This window comes from Chlorocebus sabaeus, chromosome 20, assembly GCF_047675955.1.
Source record: "Chlorocebus sabaeus isolate Y175 chromosome 20, mChlSab1.0.hap1, whole genome shotgun sequence".
Classification (NCBI taxonomy): Eukaryota; Metazoa; Chordata; class Mammalia; order Primates; family Cercopithecidae; genus Chlorocebus; species Chlorocebus sabaeus.
In genome coordinates, this window is record NC_132923.1 from 44,879,632 (window position 1) to 44,901,150 (window position 21,519).

Here is a 21,519-nt window from a genome sequence, read left to right on the forward strand (position 1 = left end):
CAAGACACATGTGATCCTGAGCTGGATCCTGTTGGGTAGGGAGTGGGGCAGCTGCTATAAAAGACATTAGGGGGACAATGGGTGAAATTATAATTGAGCCTATAGATTAAAATATTGTATCAATGTTATATTCCTTGAATTTGATAATTGTTGTTTTTCTGTAAGAGAATATCCTTAGGAAACATACTCAATACTCTTTAAGGTTAAGAGCTAAAAGGTCAGATCATTCAGGAAAAAAACATGTTGTATAGAGAGAAGAATAAAGCAAATGTGGCAAGATTTTAAAAACAGATGAATCTAGTTAAAGGCTATACTAGAGTCCTTTGTACTAGCAACTTTGCTGTAAATTTAAATTAATTTCAGAATAAAACATTTAAGCTCAAAAGGTACATTTACAAGGTGGGTATTACAATAACTTTATTGTAGCCTTTTCTGGGAATTGCAACTCTTATTACTTCTATATTAAAAAGGCCAAAAACCAGTAATTATTGAGTTGTTATTACTGGCACGTTTATTGAGCACTTAGGATATTTCAGGTCACTAAATTCTCTAATACTTTATCTAATTCTGACAATAACCTTCTACAGTACGATAGTGTAGATCCCTTCTTATAGATGAAGAACTAAGATTTAGAGAGGTTAAGTAGTGGCCCAAACCACATGGCTAGTTACTTGCAGAGTTGGTACTCAAACCTAGATAGGACCTATTCTACAAGCTGTTATGCTAAACTGTCTGCCTTCGTACTCATAATCACTGCCAGTCTCCTCTAACTAAAGTTACTTGGGATAGTAATACTAATGGCTCTGATCATAAAGTCATATGCACATTTAGCCCTCATACTGTAGAGCTTTCCTGTTCAATACTGTAGGAAATAGCTGTGCGTGGCTACTTAAATTACAGTTCTTCAGTCCTGCTTAGCCACATTTCAGGTGCTCAGTAGCTACGTGAGGCTAGTGGCTACCACGGTGGGCAGGTTATGGAGACATGATGAGCAAAGGCAGTGCGTGTCCTGGTTTGGATCCAAGCAGCGACCTTGGGCAAATTAATTTCTCTAAGCCGGATTTTTCTCAGGCCCTCCATCATAGGGCTGTTATCTTGAGTAAGCGAGACCATATATACAATGTTTGTAGACATTACCTGCTGTCGCTGCTCTTATTTATTTCTAGCCACAGTTAAGGGCATGTGGGATGGGTGTTAAATTTGCATCTGTAATTATGAAATATCTAGCTTGGCTGGCCCCAGATTGAAAGGGGTTCTATTTCTCTGGGCTATAGGTCCAGATGAAAGTGTGGGCCATGTATGACATAGTTGTACTTATCACTGCCTGGATTCTTTCTTCAGTCTGCCAGTCCATGGGTTTTGAGGGAAAGAGTCTTACTCTTAGTTATTAATTTGCTTTAATTTTGCTTAAAATCTGTGAAAACTGCTTCTTGGCCGTCAGTGTGGACACTAACAATGAAAGAAGGCGGCAGCTTTAGTAAACAATTGAACATAAACCCCATTTGGATCAATCCCATGTTAGGAGATTGCAGATCAAATAATGAGCCTAAAATTACCAACACGTGGGAGGCAGCATCAGGCGAAGTCAAGGATTTAAATTCCAGGACACCTGAACTCTGCTTTGTTGTCCAGCAGGCTTCCTTTAGGGAAAATGGTTTTTTTCCCATCTGTACATTTCTTCATGGCCTGGAAGAGACGATGGAACATCTGTTGTTCATTCACATTCTCACATCGGCGGACAACGAGTGATGCAAGTCCTTGCACAAGCTGGGCCACTCTCCGTGGGCAGGCTTTTCCCTTCCTCTCTGTGGCCTGAAATGAATTTTAGTGTCTGCTCATCTCCTTGACAGCCTTTGCCAAAGAGGGTCTGGTGATCAATAGAAATCCAGTGGTGTGTTCTCTTTATTCATTTATATAGTTAAGAGTTAAAGTTTGGGGATAAGATAACTAAATTATGTTACATAAAGTGTTCATCAAACACTTCAGAGGGCCCATGGGATCTCTGGAAATGGAGGCTTCACCATTTTCATCACTGTCTTCTCCGAGGTTATGCAGGGAGCTTAGAGGAGCTGTGGAAAGCGAATGGGTCTCTTGACTCTCAGTCCAAGACACGTGTATCCTTGCCTGCTTCCTGGTATGCTGCTGGAGGGTTTGCATTTCTGTCTCAGAGCTGTCTACTGTGTATGTAGAGTTACAATACTTTTAACTGTTTTTTTTTTTTTAATATGGTGATGAGAAAAGTTTCAGGTAACAGCATCTACTCATTTATCAGGGTGACCTTTTTATTTAAATGGACATGTCTGTGTTGTTATGACTGCCCAAATTAAAAAAGGAAAACTTTCGTAATTAGTTAGGAGGGCCTTATGTTACCCAGAAATCGCAGCCACCCATGAGGGTGACTAAAAACATACTTTAATATTGGTAATAAAGGCATCTGTCTTTTTCTGTCAAATCATTTCAGTCCTTCTCACCCCCTCACAGCACAGGCAAGAAGGGAGCATGTCAGGCAGGGAGAAAGTGGGATTTAGTTTTCTCTGCAGGTGCAGCTCCTTTATCTGGTTATTCTGGTTACCTAGGAAATATGAGTAGGATGAAGAGTGACGCTTTCGGGCTGAGTTTCAAGTAGCGAATCTTTGAGTGTGAGTCACACACATGCACACACGTGATGAAGTTGTCATAATCTTGTAGTTTTCCTTTTGCAGGGTGTATGGGTGGCCCAGAGAACAATCAGAAATAAAAATCATCTTACCCTCTCAGTGTGCCATGTTGAAACTACAAATAATCTCTTAGAAGGATCACATAAGCCCATTTTTATTTATACATTCATTTCTACACTGAAAAAAAGTAAGCTAACTTAACTGGGTGATAATGCCTGAACCTTCAACCTGAGTTTGCCAAAAAAGATTGAGGAGAGCCACAATCTGAAATTGTCTTTAAGAACGTACTACAATTTAAATACACAGTTTCTAGAGAAAAGACACAAATGGCCACAAAACACATGAAAAGATGCTCAGTATCATGAGTCATTAGGGACATGCTAATGAAAACCAGTGAGATGCCACTTCACACTAGGGTGGCTATAATAAAAAAGGTGATAACAAGGGTTGTGAAAGCTGTAGGGAAATTGGAACATGCATACATTGCTGCTGGGGATGTAAAATGGTTCTGTGGAAAACAATTGAACAAAACACATGTCCACAAGAACTTGCCCACAGATGTCCAAAGCATCATTATTCACAGTCGCCAAAAAGTGGAAACAACCCAAATGTCCATCAACAGATGAATGGATGAAAAAAGTGCTATATCCATACAATGGAATATTATTTAGCCATAAAAAGGATTGAAGTTCTGATACATACCACAACATACATGGGTCTTGAAAACATTATACTAAGTGAAAGAAGCCAGACACTAATGGTCACAAATTGTAGGATTCCAATTTATATAAAATGTCCAGAATGGGCAAATCTATAGAAACAGAAAGTAGATTAGTGATTGCCAGGGGCTGATGAGAGGGGAAAATGGGGAATGACTGCTAGTGATGTGAGATTTCTTTTGGGAGGTGATAAAAATGTTCTGGAATTACATAGTGGTGAATATACCACACCTTGTGAATATACACAGAAACACTGAATTGTTTAAAAGGCTGAATATTATGGGATGTGAACTATATTTCATAAAACTAGCAAGAAAACCTTGCTGCAGCACTTTTTTTTTTCTTTTCTTTCTTTCTTTCTTTCTTTTTTTTTAAGGACAGGGTCTCACTCCATCACTCAGGCTGGAGTGCAGTGGTGCAAACATGCCTCACTGTAGCCTCAACCTTCCGGGCTCAAGGGATCCTCCTGCCACAGCCTCCTGAGTAACTGGGACTACAGGTGCATGCCAGCATGACCAGCTGATTTCTTGGGGGTACTTTTTGTAGGTATAGGATTTTGCCATGTTGTCCAGGTGAATCTCAAACTCCTGGTCTCAAGTGATGCACTCACTTTGGCCTCCCAAGGTGCTGGGATTATAGGCATGACCCACAGTGCTGGGCATGAACTAGATTTTAAAGTGTATCTTTTTACTTTATTCCATGTACCTGATTTTTTTTTTTTTTTTTTTTTTTTTTTCCCTTTTCCTTGAGACAGGATTTTTTTTTTCTGGCTCTGTAGCCCGAGCTAGAGTTCAGTGGCATGATCTCAGCTTACCGCAACCTCTGCTGCCTGGGCTCAAACTATCCTCCCACTTCAGCCTCCTGAGTAACTGGGACTACAGGCATGCACCGCCACACCCAGCTAATTTTTGACTTTTTTTTTTTTTTTTGTAGAGGCGGGGTTTCACTTTTTTGCCCAGGCTGGTCTCAAACTCTTGGGCTGAAGTCATCCACCTGCCTTGGCCTCCCAAAGTACTGGGATTACAGGTGTGAACCACTATGCCTGGCCTCTAATTTTTTTTTAATCTTGCTTTATTTGTATTCCAAATTTGAGCATTCTCTCCTGCAAGGTCTGTAGACTTGGAGGCCTAGGACAAGCAGACGTTTTCAAGATGAGACCCTAGTGCCTGGCTTTTAATAACCTAAAATGCCTAGTCCAGAGGCCATCGCCAGCCTACTTATGTCAGGCTTATTCACTTTGCATGCTCATAAGGAAAAAAGGGTATCTAAGATTAGAAGTTTCAAGAAATAAGCAGCTTCTTCCAACCTCATTCACTCTCGATATTACTGTGCCGTGATCTATTTTTTCTCTAGCCATTTATCGTTAAAATCAGAGAGCAAATGTATGTGAATGTGTGTATGTTTGAGTGGAGGATGGGGCATGGAAGGGGATTTTGGTCTTTGAGGTACCATTGCCGGAGCTGGCATACAAAAATAGAGGATTGCCAGTTAAAATTGAATTTCAGATAAACAACAAATAATTTTGTCAGTGTGCCCATGCATTATTTGGGACATAACATATGCTAAAAAAGTATTCATTGTTTACCTGAAATTCAACTTTAACTGGGTGTCCTGTGCTTTATCGGGCAGCTCTACTCGGAGGTAATTCAGGTTTTTGTTTCCAGTTAACGCCCTGGCCTGGATGTTAGGACGCCTGAGTACTAGTCTTGACTCTGCCACTAACTAGTTATACATCACTGAGAAAAAAAATCACTTAACTACTCAGGCCTTGGTTTCCTCATTTCTAAAATGAGGGGATTGTACTAGCTCATCTCTAAAGCTCTTCCCAGCTTTTAAACTCCGTGATTCTTTGATAGCACGACTGCTAGATATTATATCCCAATTTAATTTGGAACAGAAACTGGCAAATTGAGCATTGTCTCCTCAGCAAATCCAAGTAAATATCAAGGCAGGGCAGTTGAAATAAATGACAGAAACCAAACTCTATGCTATTAGCTTTGGATTAAAAACAAATCAAAACTTAATCCTAATGAAAAATGTAAATCAATACATTTAAAACCAGTTTTGTATTTTCAAGAAGCAGGGAGGGATGGGTGAAGAAGCTGGAGCTGCCAACATCTAGTTTATTCCTTTTACTTAAACTAGAGGCATTAAAAAAAAAAAAAAAAAAAAGTCCAAATATTTTGGACCTCTGCCACCAAACCACAGGCAGTTCTCTGGTCTGCACTGGAGTTTGGATGACTGACAAGACTCAGTGAAAAACAAGTGCTATTTGTTTTCCTGTGCCTAGTATTTAACTGGAAATCAAAAGGCTAAATTTCCAATCAGTTGCTAAATAGCCCCAGATGTGTGCTCAGTGCGGCACTAGGAAGGGACGTGCACAGCCCATACCACCGCGCATGTCCAGCTGTTACCTTTTCATGAAGCCAAGTGATGTGTAACTGAGGGTTGTAGTGTCTGTCCAAAAACGCCCTAAGAATAACTCAGACATTCAAGATTGCTTGTAGAGAAGGGAACTTCTTTAAAAAAAAATTCTGTATTCTATTGTGTTGCATTTAAAAAAACCTGGAAATAATTTTTTTCTTTGCTAATTTCCTTCTTTCCCTTATTTGGCAGTTCCCCCACCCCCACGTTCAGAAAAAAACACAGAATTAGCATACCTGGTATGATGGTTTCTGTATCTACTTGTTCATTCATCCAACACCCAGTTTTTAGTGCCTAACTGTGAACTGTGCTAGCTGTGGAGGATCTAGGGAAAACTGGGGTAAATTGCCTGTCCTTAGCTTCCCATGATGTGTGAGAGCTGGTTGAAAAATTAGGAATTGCAGTTTAGTGTGCTAAGTACTATTACACTAAATAATAGTGAAAATGGGAGAAGATGAGAATAGTAGAAATTGGAGAAAATGAGAATTCTCTTCTTCCAAATGCAATCAAGGCAGCTTCCTGCATGAGGCTGGCTCTGGAGAACAGCATGTGGCAAACGGGTCAGGGCTGCAGACACAAACACAGCTCTTGGCTCAGCCAGAAGCATTACCCCTGTATTCCAGGGACCCGGATATACCAGTTTGTGTTTTGCAGTGAGGTCTTTCCCCAGATAAATTCTCTCTTGAAGGCAGATTAAATAACTAAATGTTTCAAGATTGGTGGTGGTTCTTCTTTTTTTAAATGTCTCTTGTAGAATGACTCATTGTGTCCTGTGGGATATTCCAAGTGGTTGTGTACCATGCATTTTTATTCCGGAGTCTGCTCATCTGTTGGTTTTGTGGCTTGTCCTTAAGAGCCTTAATTATATGGGTCTTGATCCTCTCATGAGCTAGGGTCAGTCAACTACCCTAGTTCAAACAACTCATTCCTGTTTCCTAGGAATGAGTTTTTGGCCCTATTGTGGCCATTGAGCTCTTCCTAAATGTCACTATGGCAATTAGAACATTGGAAAGAGCCCAGTTTCAACTGGTAAACCTGGTCCAGAAGGGGTTTTTGAAAGACTCCCTGGGATTTATTCTAACTTGCTGGGTTAAGGCTGGTGAATGTTGTGAGTGAGTGAATGGCCCGTGGCCCCTGGGAGATTTGCCTGGGTGTATTTTTCCTGAGGAAGACATCCTGTCCAGGAGGGTTCACGCAAGTGTAGACTTTTCCTGGCTCTGGCTGGACTTGTGTCATGTCTGTGTGCAGGCATGGGTCGCAGCCCTGTGAAGGCTTTGCTTTCATTCAACAAATTGAGGTCAAATAAACTCACTTTCACTGAGGAGGCAAGGTTGGTGTTTCTTCATGTGGAGTCCCATGACGTCTTTTAAGGCTTTATTGCCTAAGGCTAATCTGGTAATCAGATGCATCTGCCCTTCCCAAGTGTTGGACGTTGTATCAAATGTCACATCTCTGGTGCCCTTTGTTGACGTGGTGGCCAGCCTCCAGAGAGCTGTTTGGTAGAAAAAGTGACTGTTTCGTTAAAGGAGGTTGCAGAATATTCTATTTCCATGTAATAGGAAGGGGAAAAAAACCCCAGCTGTTTACCAAGAGACTCTGGGAGGCTGACTTGAAGGCTGTGGCTATGCCTTGTTCCTCATAAATTATAGACAACAGTGCTCTTGGTAAGGGTTCTCCACAGGTGGCCCACACTCCCCATCTCAGAAAGCAGCTCCAGGATGGTCCAACTCCTTCCTGGGCACAGGTTGTTGGGCTTATTTGAGGCAAATTGGTTCTTGCACCTCAAGTCCGCATTATCTAACTCTAGCTTGGAAGCTACTTCTGATTTCTGCAGGGAAGGAAGGGGGGTCCTTTAGCCTTTCTAATATCTGTGTCTAGGATAGAATTTGTTTCTCAAGATCTGCTTTTGCCTTTGGTTCCTAACACTCTATCCTTAGATGGCCTGGGGTCTTTGTTGCAACTGTGGGTCCTTAATGCCGCTGTGCTAGGGAGTCATCATTGCTTTGCCTCTGCCTTGTCCCACTGAGGTGGTGAATGACACAGTATATACCTGGAAGTCAGGGGGTCATCCATCTGCTACCTCCAGCAAAAGTCTCACAGTCCATCTGATCTCTGGCCTTTCCATCTTTATCATGGAGAGCCTGTTCTTGAGATTCTATTGGTTCCGGCTGATACAGATGGCAGGGTGATGTTCAGAGCTGCTGTTTGGAGCCACGCCCCAATCCATTAGAACAGGGTTTTTATATCCTTTTCTAGCAGTTTATATAAGAAAGCTATGGTCCTGCCATAGTGAGGAATGACTCGTGGCCTGTCAACCTCAGCATCTGTCAGACAAATCTCATGGCCTGATGTATGTTTAACAAGCACTTCTAGTGTGTGCCATGTGTGAGATACTCTTCTGAGTACTTACATGTATGACCTTAGTCTTCATAATAAGCCTGTGAAGTAGGTGCTTTTGTTGTCTTTGTTTTAAGATGAGGAAACTGAGACAAAGAAGTTAACATGTACCTGGTCCCATAGCTAGTAAGTGGGGGCTCTAACCCATGGACAGTACTTAGTAAGTACTCTGTAAATGTTAGCAATAATAATAATAATACTCTCCAGAATGGTAAATGGGGACCTCATTGGACACAGTCACACTGCTGACTCGAGGGCATGACTATGATTTTATCTGTGACTCTCGCCTCCAGTCTGGAGTCACTCATGACTGTCCCAAGAACAGGGCTTCAGAATTGAACCTGTAGAGCCAAATCAGGGCATCGCATCGGGTGAGTAAAGTTCTTGTTTCAGCGAAGTGTGTTGTGCATGACTTATTTCAGTACTGGGATCTAGATCATATCAGTATTTCACTTGGATAAGGATTTTAAAACTGTTTCTTGACCCCTTTCCCAAGAGCACTTTCTCTCTGTTGTCCCAGTTGGAGCATTTCTGGATCAGCTGCACCGGGATGCCTTAATATCTGCATGTATCCTTAACCCTTTGGGGACCATTTGTTAATTGATGCTAAATATGTTCAGTTCAACCTTCTTGGCTTTGACCTAGGAGATCACCTTGATCGTCTTCAGAGACTTTTCAAGGTAGACTGGAAAATGGGTGTGGCCTGCTTAAGAGGGCTTTGCCTTTGCTTCAGAGCTAATTTTAGGAAGCTCAAAGGAGGCTCCAGCCACAGTTATTTTGGGCTAGAGGCCTCACCTCCATTCTTGCCCTCCAAGGACATGCCCTTTAGAACTTTTTTTTCCCCAAACTGTTGTTAGGTCTGTGGTTCCTGGGCCAGAATATGCCGCTCTGTTTCTCCTGGGGCTTGCACCAGCCATTCCCAGGAGCTGTCAGTCAGCATTTATCTAGAGAAACAGAACCAGTCAGGGATATATATGAAGAGATTTATTACAAAGAATTGGCTTATGCCATTGTGGGGACAGCAGGGCAATCAAAGTCCATAGGGAGGCCCTTCAGGAAGGGCAGCTCAGGCATGAGCAGAAGCTGCTGTCCACAGATAGAATTTTTTCTTCCTTAGGGAAGCCTTGGGTGTGCTCTTAATGGCTTTCAATGGATTGAATCAGGCCCACCCAGATTATCTGATATAATCTCCCTTCCCTTCCTTAGTGCCACCTGATTATGGAGTTTAATTGCATCTACAAAATACTCTCACAGCAACGTGTAGATAAGTGGATTGCGTAACTGGGGAAGATGGCCTAGACATGTTGATGTATAAAACTGACCGTCATGGAAATTTTTAAGATCCTTGAGCAATTTGTTGTTGTTTACTCTAACTTTACTTCTAGCCAAGTAATTATTCCGTTTCTTTAAGTCATTCCTTTTTCTGTCTGTCCCTTCCATTCCGTTCCCCTCCACTCTGACCAGCACGGCTCTGAGATTGCTGGGGAAGCGGGGACAGAGGGGGAAACCACCCACCAGGAGAATCTCTGCAAGCGGCAGCGAAGGGTGGGAGGCCCCTGCTTTGTCCCACTGCTTTTCCTTCTCACTCTCCTCAAAGCCTGGAGAATGTTCCTTTGTATTTGCCTACCCAGCCTTAGTAGAAAGCTTGCCCTAAGGCACCCAGGTCTTTGCTGACCTGTGAGCCAGTCAGTTCCCTCACCAACGGGAAATGGCCTTTCCAGGTAGAGTGTCCACCTTCCCACAGTGGAAAGAGCATCATTTTTGGAGTCCAGCAGACAGTTTGAATCTGCACTCGTTTCTTGCTAAAGGTATGTGATCTGGCACTTTATCTAATTGCTCAGAGCCCCAGTTTTTTCCACGGTCAGATATGAGGATTCAGAATCCGTGTGACATGCACTTAGGAAGTGTGCAGCATGAGCTTTTGTGATTAATATCATATTTCCTAGTGTTTTATTAACATGAGGCTGAGGGAAGTGCCTGCCTACCCAACACTACTGATTTCTAAGCTTGGTAGCTGATTCTTCCACAGCGATGGAATAGAAAGAACTCTAGAGTGAGAAACCAAGTCTTTGGTTCCATTGTCAACCCTGTTGTCTGCCAGCTATGTGCCTTGGATAGATCCTTTAGCTTCTGTGAGCCTTGATTTCCTTCTCTGTAAAATGGGATTGAGATTGTCAGCCTTGATGAAGAAGAACTCTATAAAGAGAATTCTAGGAACATATTTGAAGCCAGGCATTTGTAAAATTCAGTTTGTGCTCTTGAACTTGACTTGGCAGACTGCATGTAACTTAAAAAAAAGAGAGAGTCATCCCTCCTGTGGGGTTCTCCAGGAGCACATTTGGAGGGCAAAATTAGATAGAGGAATATGGCAAGTAATAGTAATGATACCAACATTTTATTTTTTCCCTGAAAAACATCATTTAGATTGAAATGCACTTTGAATTTGGGGGTAAGCTCTTCCCTCAGGCTAACATTGGCAGATGAAGAAGGGTAAAGTGAGGAGTCTGAAGAATTTTTTGTAAAGCTGGACTGGATTCCTATGTGGCCTGGAACTCTATTTTGGAAAACTGTATTAGAAAGCAGCTTGTGCTTCATCAGTTTGGTAACTTGTAGGGACTTAGTTTGTTTTTCAGATGGAATGACATCTTTTGCTTCTCTTTGTATATGTACACACTCACATGTACTGTTGTTCTGATAACGTTTCCATGGGAGATGAGAGTATTGCTTTTGTACTGGCTCATGTTCAAGTTTGTGCATGTTTGTGTTTGGAGGGCAGCATTTCAGAGCTTTCCTCTTGGATGTGTGTAAACATGCAGGGTTTTAAGAACATGGGGCGGTTTCAATCCTTTAGGTTTTTTTTATATTTCAGCAAAACTTAAGAACAGGATGATTATCATGAATGTTTTGAGAGAAAGTAATAGTCAAATATGTTTTAAGTCATTTTATTGGAAGAAAGTGATCTAGTTTGGGGTACTAAATAAAATCACCCAAGAATTTTTAAATGGCTGCATAGATTTGTGTTTCATGAATGCATGATTGGCAGATACTGTCATTGCATGGCTCATGAATATGTAGCTTTGCAAATTATGAATTTGCAAAGGTTCACAGGCATGGAAGTTATTATTTCTCTGAAATGAACCTTTTTTAAAAAGCATTGAGTCATGATATATGTTAATAGAAAACATGTTTCAGATTACATTTCACATCACATGGCTTCAGAGGAAATAGGCAAGTAGGGTCCTCCCAGGAATTGGGTAGGGAGAATGTGTGATTTTCCTCTTTTAGAATGCAGGGTTCAGTCTTCATTTGGAAGGTAAATATTTCAATACTGTTCCAGTATGTTTGTTTTTGCTGTACTTTGTGTGTCCAAAATACATAAAAGCATAATCTTTGTAATGCCTTTCTGTGTGGGGGCTGTGACTAGTTCTAGGGCCAATCTGAAGATCCCACTTAAACCTAAACTGAGATTCTGGAGGAATAGCTATTCTCCTTTACCATGTGTCTTTTCCCTCTGGAATTGGGCCAGCAAGTTCTTGGCATGGCAGGTGTTTCTGAAATATCAGTATGTTTTTCTTTGCTTTATTTGTTTTCCTTGTTTTGCTCTTTCTATTTTCCTAAGCAGGCAACTCCAAAAAGAGATTTGTTTGTGCAGGAGTCAGGAAAAGGGAAGAGGAATACTGAAAGTTGGGAGTAGGGCAGGACAGAAGAGGGGAGGAGTCGATTTTCATTGTGTAAGTGTTGAACTTCCACCAATGCCAAAGTCACGGACATTGTGCGGTTGGATGTGTGAGTTAGAGCAGCCCCAAGGGCCTGTAACCTGAACAGCAGGCACTCACCCAGCTGATAACTCAAGTTCCACACGGACCACAGCTGAGTTGTAGGGGATGTGTGTGTGTGTGTGTGTGTGTGTGTGTGTGTGTGTGTACGCGTGTGTTTGAGATTCCTGGAACAGATTTCCTCTGAGATCTCAATAGGCTTTTTCATTATCATTGGGGAGCTATGGTTTCTCTTATTTCACAAGGCCCATTTCTTCCTTTTGAGATGTGCAAGGAGATGACTCCATCCATGACTTGGCTTTCTGCTCTCCCTCTTGGCTTTTTATCATCAGTGCAGAGGAGAGATTCTTGCTTGTTCTTCAACAATCTCATTAGAGCTTTATAAAGATTATTGGAGTTTAAATAATATTCATATCTATGGCCTAGAACAATGTTCCTCAAGTATGCATCAGAATCATGAGTGGTGGAGGGAGGATTATAATGTAGTTTCCTACTTTCCCACCTCCCACCACCCTGGAGTCTGCATTTTAATGTACTTCTGTCTGAGGATCACACTTTGGGAAGCATTGGGCTTGAGATGTTTTCTTGACATTGATTTATGTTGAGACCAGACCAAGAAGCAGATGCATGGATGGACATGATCAGTTCATAAACATGTTCCTTTCTTAGGGTCATATTGGAGGAGGCTCTAGAGCAGCACTGTCCAAAAGAAATACAATGCGAACAATATATGGAATTTTAAGTCTTCTATTGGTGCATTTAAAAAGTAGAAGAAGGCTGGGTGTGGTGCCTCATACCTGTAATCCCAGCACTTTGGGAGGCCGAGGTGGGCAGATCACCTGAGGTCAGGAGTTCAAGACCAACCTGCCCAACATGATGAAACCCCATCTCTACTACAAATACAAAAAATTAGCCGGGCATAGTGGCAGGTGCCTGTAATCCCAGCTACTTGGGAGGCTGAGACAGGAGAATCACTTGAACCCAGGAGGCAGAGGTTGCAGTGAGCTGAGATCGCGCCACTGCACTCCAGCCTGGGCGACAAGAGCAAAACTCTGTCTCAAAAAAAAAAAAGTAAGTAAAATTAATATTAATGACACTTTGTTTAACCCAGTAGATCCAAAATAATATCACGTATAAACATGTAATCAGTCAATAAAAATTAATGAGATAGTTCACTTTTTTTCTTGTGCTAAGTAGTATGCATTTTACGTTTGTAATTACAGATCAATTTAACTAGCAACTTTTCAGGTGCTTGATGGTGCCTTATGGCCAGTGGGCACTACATTGGATAACACAGCTGTAGAGCAATGATGCCTTCGTTAACACCCTGGCAGACACATGGTTGCTCATGGCACTTGTTCCCATTTCTCTGCTACTCCTGAATATGACCTCAGAATCCTTCTCAGCACAGAACCTTAGGCAGGCATTGCTAGTTAATTGGACATCAAGATTCATTTTATTTATCAAACAAATACTTAACAAGTATCTTTTTTATACCCAACTCTTGGAATATCCCCATGGACAATGCACACTAAGATCCTAGCCTCTGAAGGAACTTTCTAGTGGAAGGAGTTGGGCAATAAGCATATTATATGGCATTTTAGAAGGTGACAAGTACTCTAGAAATAAAATGTGAAGTGGGTTTGGGAGAATCAGAATTCCTAGAGTGGGGCTGGGCGGTGGGGTTGTAATTTAAATGGGCCCATTGAAAAGGTAGCATTTGAATAGACTTGAAGGAGGTTGAGGTGAAACTTAAGATGAGACTTAATATCCACTTTTGATCTAGGGTGGCCTGAAGTTTCCTCAAGACTTCATCTGGGAGCATTCTTTTTGGGGTATGGGTCAAGGAGGTAGGAGGATGGGGACAGGGCAGTGTGGCACTATCCACAGCAAGCTCCTCTCCTCGCCACTGAAGACTAAACCAATGTGGGGGAGGCCCAGAGAGAGGCTACGATGCAACCTGCCAGGCGGTGAGTCAGCTGATGTGCTCAGTGCTAAAGCAAAGAAGCTCAGTGCCAGGAAAATGGTGTCCGTGCCCATTAGCTGGGAGTTGTGCACTTTACTCAGGCTTGGGAGATAAGCCTTGAGGCTTCCGTGGGTCCGCTGAGGACTTGAAGAGTTAAAGCTTAAAGACAGGTGTGGAAACAAAGGGCTGGTTGCCTCTTTGACTTTTTTCATGTACTTTTGGATGAGGTTGTTGAACCTGATCCAGAAAAAATAATAAACTTGGCTGTGGTTGCCTAGCCGTAAGTTCTTGTAATAAAACTCCCAGCAATTGGCAGATAGAGTAATGTTCTGCTCTTTAAAATAAAGTCTGGTAGCATAACCTGAATTTCAAATACAAATGTTGTGCATGGTTCAAGTAGAGAGGAGCATTCAGGAGAGTCCAGGGTGCATCTCAGCATCCCAGGATTTGTTAGACTGTAAAGTGCTTCACGGTTGCCCCTTCAACAGACCTTTACTAGGAATTGGGACCCTTGGAGCCCAGTACTCTGTTCATTCCCACAGGAAGACATTTGCCATGTCAGGGAATGTTAGAGGATTGGATTTTAATTAGCAAGCAGAAGGAAAGTTCATTGGGTTGTGGGGAAGACATGGAATTACTAAATATGCTTTAATAATTGGTTTTTAGGTGGAGTTATTAGGTGAAAAATCAAATCATTAGCTTTAAAGCTTGGCCAAAAGCTCATTTCCTGGGGAGTAAGGGAAGCAATGAGTTTGGGTAATGGGAATGAATGAATTGTGGTATATCTTTTCCTATAGGTAACAACACTGAGCTTTCATTCAACAAGCAATTATTTGGTCCTTGCTTCGTGCCCAGCACAATGCCAGGCCCAAGGGATTCAGAATGAACAAGATTTTTTCTTGGCCCTTGAGGTGTTGCTCTTTGTCAAGTGAGGGCGGCAGGCATGCTGATAAACAGTTGCAGTCCATACGAGAGAAGGATGGACTAAAGGTCTGTAGAAGACACATGTGGGCAGCTCATTGTGAGGAGAGCAGGGAGCCTGGGAGGCTTCACAGAGCAGGTGATACTCCTGGGAGGACATGAAACGGTTTGCCCTGGGAACAAGGTAGGATAGAGGGGTTCAGGCAGGGTGCAGGGTGTAAAAAGACCCAGCAGTGTGTGGCAGCATGACGTGTTCTACAACTATGAGTAGTTCTTGGGTATGTGGGAGGGTGGCGTGAGATGAGGGTGGGCAGAGGCACTCTTTAGTCATGCACCGTGTTAAGATGCTTAGGTGCTGTTCTGCTTTATCATGTGTTTACTTTTTAGAAGGATTACCCAGGTGACAGTGTGGAGGAGGAGTAGAAGGAACAGGAATGGTGGCTGGGAAGGTAGGAAGTTACTGTAACAGTTTGGTTGAGCTTATAAGGACCTGAAATGGGACAGTGTTGTGGCAAGCATCCAGGGGTAAGGTGGAAGATGGGGCATGGAATAAATTGTCTCCTCCTCTGGCACACAGCTCCTCCAACCCTCATAATCTCTGAAGTGCTAAGTACCTTTTTGTATGCTGGTGAGATGACTGGTGGCTGGGGCTCCTGGATAGCCTCTGGATGGGGGGCTGGTTGCCAAGGGAACCAACCATGTGATTAGAGGTTGGAACTTTCAGCCCACCCCTGAAAGGAGGGGAGAAGGGCTGGAGATTGACTTAATCATCAATGGCCAATGGTTTTATCAGTCATGCCTGTGGAACAAAGGCTCTCTAGAAATCCGTGATCTGCGGGGTAGGGTTTGGAGAGCTGCTGGTTGCTGAGCATGTGGAGGTGCCGGGGCTTTGGGGAGTGGCACTTGCCTAGAGGGCACAGAAGCTCCTCACCCCTTCCCCATGCCTTGGCCTATGCATCTCTTCCATCCGGCTGCTGTTACTGAGTTGTATCCTTTATCATAAATGAATAAACTTAAAGTGTTTCCTTGAGTTCTGTGAGCCATTCTAGAAAATAATTGAACCTCGTGGTCATGGGAACCTATGATTTATAGCTCCTCTATCAGAAGCATCTGAAGAGGGGCAGTCTCATGGGACTGAGCCTGAGCCCTTGATCTGTGTGGTCTGACCTATCTCCAGGTAGATGGTATCAGAACTACATCGAAATACACAGCATCAATTGGTGTCCTGAGTTGGAGAATTGGTTGGTGTGGGAAAAACACCCAGACATCCGATGTCAGAAGTAAACTATTGAGAGTGGTGTTAGCATAGAGAAAAATAGGTTGTTTTTCTCCTATACACTCTTGCAGTTATTTTCCTTGCAATGATGATTGCAACCCTTTCTCATATTAGACAAAATTATTTTCCCTACATTTCTTATGTGTTTTGCTATTCTCTTTCTATCCTACATTCTTCTACAAGCCAGACTCTGATAAGGGTACTACGCCATGAAAATTAATGCAGTGTCTGGGGTGTGGACTGGTAGACTAAAGGAATGACCTGGAAATATCTTGTCTTCATTTCAGCAAATGATATGATTTGGATCTGTGTCCCCACCCAACTCTCATGTTAAATAGTAATCCTGCGGCCTGGGACGGTGGCTCAGGCTTGTAATCCCAGCACTTTGGAAGGCCAAGGCAGGTGGATCACCTGAGGTCAGGAGTTCGAGACCAGCCTGGCCAACCTGATGAAACCCTGTCTCTACTAAAAATACAAAAATTAGCCGGGCCTGGTGGTGGACACCTGTAATCCTAGCTACTCGGGAGGCTGAGGCAAAAGAATCCCTTGAACCCATGAGGAGGAGGTTGCAGTGAGCCAAGATCGTGCCATTGCACTCCAGCCTGGGCGACAGAGCAAGACTTCGTCTTAAAAAAAAAAAAAAAAAATTGTAATCCCAGCTGGGTGCGGTGGCTCACGCCTGTAATCGCAGCACTTTGGGAGGTCGAGGTAGGTGGATCACCTGAGGTCAGGAGTTTGAGACCACCCTTGACAACATGGTGAAACCCTGTCTTTACTGGTAATACAAAAATTAGCTGGACATGGTGGCACATGCCTATAATGCCAGCTACTTGGGAGGCTGAGGCAGGAGAATCTCTTGAACCTGGGAGGTGGAGGTTGCCGTGAGCCAAGATCGCATAATTGCACTTCAGCCTGGGTGACAAGAGCAAGACTCCATCTTGTTGGAGGTGGGGCGTGGTAGGAGTTGATTAGATCATGGGGGTGGGAGGATTTCCTCTTTTTTGCTGTTCTTGTGATAGTGAGTTATCGCAAGATCTGGTTATTTAAAAGTATGTAGCACCTACCCACTCCCTCTTTTCCTCCTGCTTCTGCCATATAAGTCATGCCTGCTTCCTCTTCACCTTCCACCATGATTGTAAGTTTCCTGAGGCCTCCCCAGCCATGCTTCCTGTACAGCCTGTGGAATCATGAGCCAATTAAACCTCTTTTCTTTGTAAATTAACCAGTCCCAGGTATTTTTTTATAGCAGTGTGAGAATGGACTAATACAACAGGGTTCTTGGCAGGTTGTAGCATGATGCCCTTACAAAGATAAGGAAGGTTCTGTGAGGTCCCTTCGTAGTTGGTTGAACAACCTGGAACCCCAGCAAGGACTGCTAATGTGCTTAGGTTAGTGTGGGGGTGTACGTGTGAGTCACAAACCTCAGTCTTGTCTTGGTCAACTTCTTGGGGATTTAGATGAAAGTGCAGAAGGTGTGCTATAAAATTTAGTTATATATAGCTAATAAAATAAGGATTTTTACATGGTCTCTTCAGACTTGAAATATGGGTCTAAAGAATAATTGTAAGACTTTGCATTTATTTTGGGAGAATTATGGGTGTAAGGATAGGATAGAAAAGCCTCGTACTGGTGAAAAGACCTGGGGGGTTAGGTACCATCTTCTCTACGATCCTTCCTGGTATGAGTGACCACTGTTCCTCACCTGGATTATTCTGGAAGTCTACTAATGATCTCCTGCTTTAGTCTCTCTTTAGACTCAACATAGCAGCCAGATCCATCCTGTTAAAACATTTGGTAGATGTTTCGAAAGTCCTTACAATGGTCTACAAGGTCCTGTGGGCCTACTGGTCTCCTCTGGGACCTGTGTCCTACGAACCTCCCCTCAGGCCTGTGTCCAGCCACACTGACTTCATTGGTCTTCCTTTACCGTGTCAGATGTTACACCTGCTGCATCTCAACTGTGAACGCTCCTTGCCTTGATGTTTTGTGGTTCTTTCATCTCCTTTAGGTCTTTAACTTCTCTGTGACCTTATTTTGCTCCTCTGGCTGCCTTATTAGACTTTAATCTCCATAAGGGCAGGGGATTTTGTCTGTCATGTTCCCCTCTGTGTCTCCAGCGTGGAGAACAATGGAGTAGGCAGGCACTCCATAAATCTTTGTTGGCTGTGTGTTTAAAGCATAGATTAGTGTATTAGGCTGTTCTTGCATTGCTAAAAAGAAATACTTGAGACTGGGCAATTTATAAGAAAAGAAGTTTAATTGGCTCATAGTTTTGCAGGCCGTACAGGAAGCATAGCACCAACATCTGCTTCTGGGGAGACTTCAGGATGCTTTTACTTAGGGAGGAAGATGAAGTGGGATCAGGCACTTACACATGGCAAAAGCAGGAGCAAGAGAAAGAACGTGTGTCAGGGGAGGTGCCACCCACTTTTAAATGAGCAGATCTCATGTGAATTCAAAATGAGAGTTCACTTGTTACCAAAGGGATGACCCAAGCCATTCATGAGGGATCTGCCCCCGTGATCCAAACACCTCCCACCAGGACCCATGTGAAACATTAGGGATTGCCATTTAGCATGAGATTTAGGTGGGGACAAATATGCAAACTATATCAATTAGTAAATATGCGATCATAGCAGGGTTCAGCTGATGCCAAAGCTAATGCAGATGCTTCATGCAGCGTTCACATAGAGAAAGGGATTTATTATAGGAATTGGATCATGAGATTATGGAGGCTAACAAGTCCAAAATCTGCAGAGCCAATGCCCCAGTTCCAGTTCGAAGGCCCGCAGGCTGCCGTAGCACTGGGAAGAGCTGATGTTCCAGTTTGAAAGCCATCAGGTAGAATTCTTACTTGGGAGAGGGTCAGCTTTTTGTTCTATTCAGGCCTTCAACTGATTGGATGAGCCCACACACATCAGGGAGAGAAATCTGCCCTACTCAGTGTACTAACATTTAAATCTCATCCAAATGCATCCTCACCAGAATACCCAGAATAATGTCTGGCCAAATATCTGGGTACCTGTGCCTCAGTCAAGTTGACACGTAAAATGAACCATCACAATATGCTTCTTAGACCACACTGGAGACCTTGAATTTTGTCCCGACACCATCTTTCGGAGACTATCCTGTTGATGCTGTGACAACCAGGGTGTCTGGGGCAGAGTTGAAGAAGCTGGGGGTGTTGCCCTGAAAAAGCAAACATGTGATTGAGGTCAGGTGACACCTTTGAACACCTGAAGTCTTGTCTCATGGAAGAAAGACAAAGGAATTATTTGTTCTGGTAGGCATGGCTCAGACTAGTGTATAAAAAGTGAATCTAACAGAACAGAAATCTGCTGTCTTGGGAGCTAGTGAGGTCTTCTTTCTGGAAGGGTGCAAGCAGAGGCCAGCTGTGACCAGGAGTCAGAAGTCTTAGGTTCTGGTCTGGGCCTGGTGCTGACCATCTGGCCTTGGGTAGGCCATTAGCCTCTCTGAGGTTTCCGCTTTTCTGCTGTAGAGGTCATGGTAGCCTGCCTCACAGTTCCGCAGATCAGGTGGAAATAACATCTGAACAATACCTTCTAAAACAACACCTTCTAAAATTCAGCTCTAGCCTTGTCAGGGTCAGGAGAACTGGCAGTCAGGAGGAGAGTGCTGGCTCACTCCTTGCTGAAGCTGAAAATTTCCACTGACCTGCAGTCGGGGACACCTCACTGCAGCTTTACTTTCTTCTTATTGGAATGTGCCTGAGGAGTGGCTGTTAACTCCAGTTCCAAATTCCTCAGCCCTGAGTGTATGAAGCTTATTGCTGCTGGCCCATGAGGAGGACGGTGCCTGGAGGGAGCAGAGGGACTTGTTCCTCCTCCATGAAGCAGCCCTGTCACCAGCTTCATCACGGCATCACTCTTCAATTACTTCAGGACACAATTTGGAGTTGCCGTTGGTATCTTCTGTGTTTGTGCTGTTTGCTTTCTTGCCTCTAGAATGCACCAGTGTGACATCCTGCTTTCCGCTCTGAAAAAAATGTACTCTATGTATAACGCATTTAAAGCCCAGTTGCCGTAGTTTACGGCCACAGCATGAATGAGAAACAAGAAGCAGAACATCCATGGTTTCTCGTCTAAACATTCAGAACTGTGCTGGCAGTGGGACAAAGGCCTCTGGACTGTTGTGGGTTTTTGGTGACAGCCTTGATAAAAATGCCTTTTTAGTACAAGTGAAAAGAAAATTTTACTACAGTGCAAAAGTCAAAAAATTAGATAAACGTTGTTGGAAGTTCAGTGTTGATGAGTAGCTAAACCTCTGAGAAGTTACACTTAGGTGGGCTTGGTTATTTTTTGGCAGGAAAATGACGTAGGATTTTTGCTTATTCAGGTGATGTCAAAACAAGGTCAGAGCTATATGTTCCACACTGGTTTTGTTTATAACTGGCATCAGGACATTCAGAAATGATCATGACTACACTTGACAGCACTGATATGTACTCAGTGTGCAGTCAGTGGTAGCTGTTGTGAGTAGCTATGGTTTACACCCAGTTTATGAGTGATTAATTCAGGGCTTCCACAGACCCTGTGTAATTCTACACAGCTACCACTGACTGCATGCACACTTACTACCTATCAGTGCTGTCAAGTGTAGTCACAATCATTTCTGAATGTCCTGATGCCAGTTATAAACAAAACTAGTATGGAACATGTAGCTCTGTGCTATCTGTGTGGCCTGGGCATCAGGATATCTGGAAACTCTTCAGGTGATTCTAGTTTTCAGCTTGCAACATTAGAAGGTCATGGAATCAATTAAGTGCAGTACTTTTTTTTGCCAGCATTTTTAGAAGATAGGTTTATATAATTGTATAGAAAATATTAATGTCTAGCACAGTAGCTGGGTAAATATAATTTTGTGTGTGTTAAAAACACTGCTGTGATAGAACGACTAATAAAATCCCTGCCCTCGACTTGCTTCTTAGTCTTACTTCAGAAACTGCTTGCTTTTCGTTATGAGTAAACGGTTCATGTGAAATTTAATACAAGACATTTATAGTTCTATGACTTGGGAATTTGTGAGCGTTCTTGCCCACATTTTGAGGTTTCACTGTGACATTGAAAAAATCAGTTATTTTATAAATGCTAGCCAATAAAAATGGCATGCCTATTTCACCAGCAACTCAATTTGATTATAGCACAGCAATAAGATGATGATTTTCCTCCTTTGGTTGTGTTAATTACACGTATACCTTGATATGCTAGGTCAGCAGTGGTCTAAATACATCCAGCAAGAATGAGGTACTTGCATAAATCATCCTGAAAGTTTTATTAGATCAGTTTAACAGCCTCTTGGCTTCATTATCTGTGGGAGTTTGGGGGTCTTACAAAATAAACTGTTACAAACATTCATCTCACTG

The 21,519-nt window shown here is 42.9% G+C and overlaps 1 protein-coding gene across 3 annotated transcripts in view; it reads left to right on the forward strand.

Annotated features, from left to right (window-relative positions):
- The window catches only part of TGFBR3 (transforming growth factor beta receptor 3), a 205,686-nt gene that overhangs the window by 128,944 nt on the left and 55,223 nt on the right, over positions 1–21,519 (forward strand). The window lies entirely within an intron of this gene.